The sequence below is a fragment of the Benincasa hispida genome, chromosome 4 (genome assembly GCF_027475165.1).
Source record: "Benincasa hispida cultivar pf3 chromosome 4, pf3_genome.v1.1, whole genome shotgun sequence".
NCBI lineage: Eukaryota > Viridiplantae > Streptophyta > Magnoliopsida > Cucurbitales > Cucurbitaceae > Benincasa > Benincasa hispida.
Window position 1 is genome coordinate 58,147,260 of NC_143481.1, and position 6,012 is coordinate 58,153,271.

Genomic DNA, 6,012 nt, shown 5'->3' on the forward strand with positions numbered 1-6,012 from the left:
TAAATTTGCTCAATAAAACATTTATATTGAATAATTTAACAATACTTGATTTCATTTATTAAACTCTTTTAATAAAATTGATCATTTATTGCATGCATATAAAATATTTGCCCAATTCATCTTCTACATCAGTTCCTAGGAGGAGATGTTCCGTTTCTGTCAGCTTAAACACCCCCTCCTAGATAGAACCTTCCTTAGACAAATGTCCCTTATGGATAATTATTTTATAAATTAATATTTTAATTGAATTCATTTTAATTCTATTAAAATAAATTAAAAAGATTAACCTATTCCTAATCCCATTAGAAAAAACATAAGTCTAGCTTGATTAATTTTAAACTATTTAAAATTAATTTAGACCTATGTTTGCATGCAACTCTTGATTATAGATTTTAAACTATCTCAATGAAACTATAATACTTATATTTTAATGCTTTATTAAAACCTATAAATTTTCATCTAAAGACGTCGATTAAATCCAACAATTATATTTATCTAAGTAATATCATGCTCAATGCAAATTCAATTTTCATTTGATAAATATAACAAATAATATTTATATAGATGAATGGAGCTTTACGTGTGTGTGCTCTACACACGCGTCTTTGTCCCTTGGGCAATTCTCAGGCAATTCACGCATTTTGAGTACTGGCTCCGTTTTGGGGCCTTGAGTTGGAGTTTCGGTTCGTCTCTCTCTGGCGATTACTAGATGGTGATGATGTGTGATTGGTGAGTTGAAATCTATTTCATTTTGGTTGGATCTAGTAGGAAATCTGTTTCATTTTGGTTGGATCTAGTATTTTCTGGTTCTGGCTTTGGTAGTGTCTATGGTTGGGTTTCATCTGGCTTTGGGAGTCGATTTTGTGATTTGGCTAGATCTGGGAATTGCGTTAGGTTGTTGTTAGCTGATTTGATGGTACGTAAACATTCCCCGTTGAGACTGAAGGAGAAATCTGGATCAAGGGTGATGCATCAGCCTTATCGAGTTTTGAAGCTTGGGGTTAAGTCGATTGTGCCTAAAGGAAATGCTTCGAGCTTGGAGCTGAAGGGAGTCGGGGTGGCCTGAGTTGAGGAGGTTGAGGGGTCTGGTGAGGAGTTTATTGATGGAATTGTGGTGGGTGGCTCAAAGAAGGTGCAACTGAAAGAAGGTGAGATGGCGGGGGATAGGTTGAAGACGATTCGAGGATCAGACCTAGAACCGGAGTTAAATCGAGAGGGGAAGAACCGGGTGTCAGTGAACCGAGCGGTCTTCTGTAGGGGTTGGGCTAGAAGTGTTGAAGAAGAGTGTGGGTATGCTTGAGTTTATTGGGCTTGGGAAGGCGCAGTTCGAGGTGGAGAATGGTGTGAAGTCTGGGCCACGAGGGGGGATCTTGCTGAATGCAGCTAGGCTGGAGGAGGGAGTGATTGGGCTTGAGTTTGGGTTGGGTAGTGTGAGAGGTAAGATGGATAGACCGAGAGGGGTTGAGTTAGGCGAAGAAAATAAGGATGCAATGGCGGTGGAGTCTCGTGGGCTAGGAAGTAAGGATGGGATAGAGGGATCACATGCTCTTCTAAACTAGTTGGGTGGGTTTAATGACGGTTTGGTAGGTAAAGAGAATAGGGTTGAACATGAGGTGGCTGATTTGGCTGGTTTGGAGGCTCGGAAGTGGGTAAAATGGATTTGAATGGAAAGCAATCGTGGGCGGCCTTGTTTGGGTCGAATTTGAATAGTGATCTTGAGTGGGTAAATTCAATTTTCATTTGATAAATATAACAAATAATATTTATATAGATGAAAGGAGCTTTATGCGTATGTGCTCTACACGCGCATCTCTGTCCCTTGAGCGATTCATGCGTTTTGAGTACTGGCTCCGTTTTGGGGCCTTGAGTTGGAGTCTCGATTCGTCTCTCTCAGGCGATTACTAGATGGTGATGATGTGTGATTGGTGAGTTAAAATCTGTTTCATTTTGGTTGGATCTAGTAGTGTCTGGTTCTGGCTTTGGTAGTGTCTATGGTTGGGTTTCATCTGGCTTTGGCAGTCGATTTTGTGATTCGGCTAGATCTGGGAATTGCGTTAGGTTGTTGTTAGCTGATTTGATGGTGCGTAAATGTTCCCTGTTGAGGCTGAAGGAGAAATCTGGATCAAGGGTGGTGCATCAGCCTTATCGATTTTTGAAGCTTAGGGAGTCGATTATGCCAGAAGGAAATGCTTCGAGCTTGGAGCTGAAGGGAGTCGGGGCGGCATGAGTTGAGGAGGTTGAGGGGTCTGGTGAGGAGTTTATTGATGGAATTGTGGTGGGTGGCTCGAAGGAGGTGCAGCTGAAGGAAGGTGAGGTGGCGGAGGATAAGTTGAAGATGATTCGGGGATCAAACCTAGAACCAAAGTTAAATCGAGAGGGGGAGAACCAGGTGTTAGTTAACCGGGGGGGGGGGGGGGGGGGGGTTCTATAGGGGTTGGGTTGGATGTGATGAAGAATGGTGTGGGTATGCCTGGGTTTATTGGGCTTCAAAAGGCACAGTTCGAGGTGGAGAACGGTGTGAAGTCTGGGCCACGAGGGGGGATCTTGCTGAATGCAGCTGGGTTGAAGGAGGGAGTGATTGGGCTTGAGTTTGGGTTGGGTAGTATGGGGGTAAGATGGACAGACCAAGAGGGGTTGAGCTGGATGTGTTGAAGAAGGGTGTGGGTATGCCTAGGTTTATTAGGCTTGGGAAGGCGAAGTTCGAGGTGGAGAACGGTGTGAAGTCTGGGCCACGAGGGGGTATTTTGCTGAATGCAGCTGGGCTGGAGGAGGGAGTGATTGAGCTTGAGTTTGGGCTGGGTAGTGTGGGGGGTAAGATGGACAGACTGAGAGGGGTCGAGTTGGGCGAAGGAAATAAGGATGCGATGCCGGTGGAGTCTCGTGGACTGGGAAGTAAGGATGGGATAGAGGGATCACATTCTCTTTTAAACTGGTTAAGTGGGTTTAATAACGGTTTGGTAGGTAAGAAGGATAGGGTTGGACATGGGGTGGCCGGTTTGGCTGGTTTGGAGGCTCGGGACTGGGTAACGTGGGTTCGAATGGAAAGCAATCTTGGTGGGTCAAATTTGAACAGTGATCTTGAGTTTATCCCCCCCCCCCCAATTGATTATGAACGATAAGGTTATTGTTGAACCTTGTGAAGAGGTTCTTGATGAAAGTATTAGTTTATGGGAGAAATCTTTGATAGGTCAGTTTGTGGATACGAAGTTTCTGTATGCTATGATCTGTCACCTTATCCAGAGAATTTGGGGATGGGTAAAGATGGCTTCGATTACTTTGTTGGCGAATGGTCTGCTGATCTTTAAATTCCTCAAAATAGAATCCCGAGACTGGGTGTTGGAGAATGGTTCGTGGCATTTGGGCGGCAAGCCCATCTTATTGTGTCAGTGGTCTCCAGGTATTGTTCCTGAAACTTTTGTCTTTGATTTTGTTCCAATCTAGATTAAAATGGAGCATGTCCCTTTAGAGTTGTGGACGGATAGAGGCTTAGCAGTGTTGGCTAGTGTTGTAGGGAGACTTGTTTCTCTTAATGTTGTTACGAGAGAGAGGCGTAGGTTATCGTATGCTAGAGTATGTGTAGAGGTGGATGGGGATTCTTTGATGCCTCCATCAATAATTGTTAGAATGTGAGGTCAAGAGTTTATTATCCCCGTGTTGTACGAGTGGAACTGTGTAAGTGTGGTTGTTGTGGCTTGTTTGGCCATTCTGTGGCTATGTGTGATAAAAATAGTGTGCCAACAGTTCAAGATTTAAGTATTGTGGCGTTCAATGAGGGGTGTTCGAGGGTTAAGGGTGGCCTTGGGTGTGAAAGGATGGGTGAAGGTATTGGTGGTAAAGGAGGTGGTTTAGCAGGTGGGAATAATGGTAAAGGGTGTGGAGATGAGTTTACTTTGGTTAGTCGTCGTCGGCGTGATAGGGGTGTGATAGGTGGTAGAGCTGGAAGTGGGTCTTTGGGTTCTTTTCCCTCAGGGAGTAGAGTTATTCGTGATTCCCCTAGGAGCACGGGGTTTATGAAGCATGTGGACAAGAAGAATCCATTTGACATTCTGAGGAGTGAGGGAAGGGACTCGTTGGCATTGGATGTTGTGCTTCCTAACCCTCTTCCATGTTGGGTTTTATGTCCTAAAACTCGTGGTTTGTAAACATTAGAACTTATTCTGAGAATTCAATAAAGTTTTTGTTGAATATATTATTTTTTAGAAATCCAATAAACCTAAGTCTCTTGACTATTATATAAGTACTTGAACTTTATGTGGAGACATACAAGTGGATCAGGATCGAGTAAATAATCAAAATGATCTATAGTATATGAATAAGGTTGGGTACCTTATTTTGGTAACACTATTGGATGCGGCCTACTCTGTAGTTGTTACAAAGAGTTGTAAAGTGCTACATACGAAGTGATCCTAATCCATGCATGTTGAGACATAAGGAGTGGGGGTGTCCTGTGAAAATGAGTTTTGTGCAAGATCGGACCATGAAACTTGTCACTCTTACTTTATAACATTGTTTACTGTTTAAGACTGGCGATTTCAAAGTGATGACCTGGGTAACTTAACCTTAATCCTGAGCTAACTATGAACTCTTGTTTGTTCGGGATTATCTTTTGATCTGCAAACGGTGAGAGTAAACCAATTGCCTCTGCTCAATAAGCTTACCATTTTGAGATAAGACCGGATGAATAGTTGGGAACATAGGGTATAAAAGGGAATTCACTCCTAACCGATTAGGGTTAGTAGAGAGGTTGTTCCCTTTAAGTGTAGATTCTAGGTCTTGAACAAGAGGCCTCACCCTCTCATTGGCCTGAGAGGGATTCAATTTATTGATTGGATCACAGATCAATTGTTCATTAGGGGATCAGTGGAACTTAAGAAACAAGAGGTAATTTCGGGGATAAAATAGAGATTCGACCCAGTCGTTATTACGAGCAACCTATGAAGGGTTAACTTACTAATCATGGTTATATCGAATGGACATAATATATCTACAATGAGGGGAGTTCAGCTATGGGCTTTAGTGGAATCACCCATTAATTAACGAATGGGGGTTAGATCGGTCTAATGAGTTTAGCCGATTAATCTCGGATGGTTGGAGCCCATGATCTATAGGTCCGCGAGGTCTCCTTAGTAGCTCATAAATGGGTACGCTTTAGGGTAGCTTGAGAAATTAATTTGAAACGTTCAAATTAAACGAACAAGAGAATAAATATTTAAATATGATTGAAATATATAAAGATGATTATTATGCAAAAATTAATTTAATATTTGATATCAAATTAATTAATTTTTTAAATTAATTTAAGAAAATCCATTTTTAAATTAAAATGATTTAAAAGTCATTTTTTTTAAAAAAAAAGGAAAATGGAAAAATCGTTTTGCATGGCACAAAGTGGAAAAAGTTTTTTTTCCATTATCATCATCTTTATGCTCACACACAAACCATGATCTTCTCTACCTTGATTCTCCAAGCATGAGCTGCAAGCCATGCACTCCATCTCTTTGCATGTTCATCTTGATATATAAAGAAGATTGAAGTTGTTGGAGAAGGAGAGGAATACATAATTTTGAGGAAAAAAAATTGGTAAAGAAGAAGTTGTCTTCTTCAACTTGTTGTTGTGAGCTTCCCTTGTTTTTCCACATCTACAAGCTGTTCTTGAGTCTCACAACTCTGCCTAAAGCTCCAAGAGCATAGCAGGTAAGGCTTTGTGGTGGTTCACATTGATATCAAGTGAAAACAACAGCTGAACAGACGATTTTCTTGAAGAGTTCTTCAAAGGTATGTTCTGAAAACCCATTTTTATGAACAACATGCTTTAGTTTTTGCCAAAATTAGTGAATTGGAATGCTTATAGATCCTTGATACTTCTGATGCATGTTGTTTAACTCTAACGTTCCATTACTTGTTATGGATAGGAGTATAGGGAGTTCGGGCAAGAGCCCTGAGGGAGGTGGTAGGTGGTAATCCTTGTCAGTATCATGATCTGGTGTTCCTGGAATGTTAGAGGGTTAAATG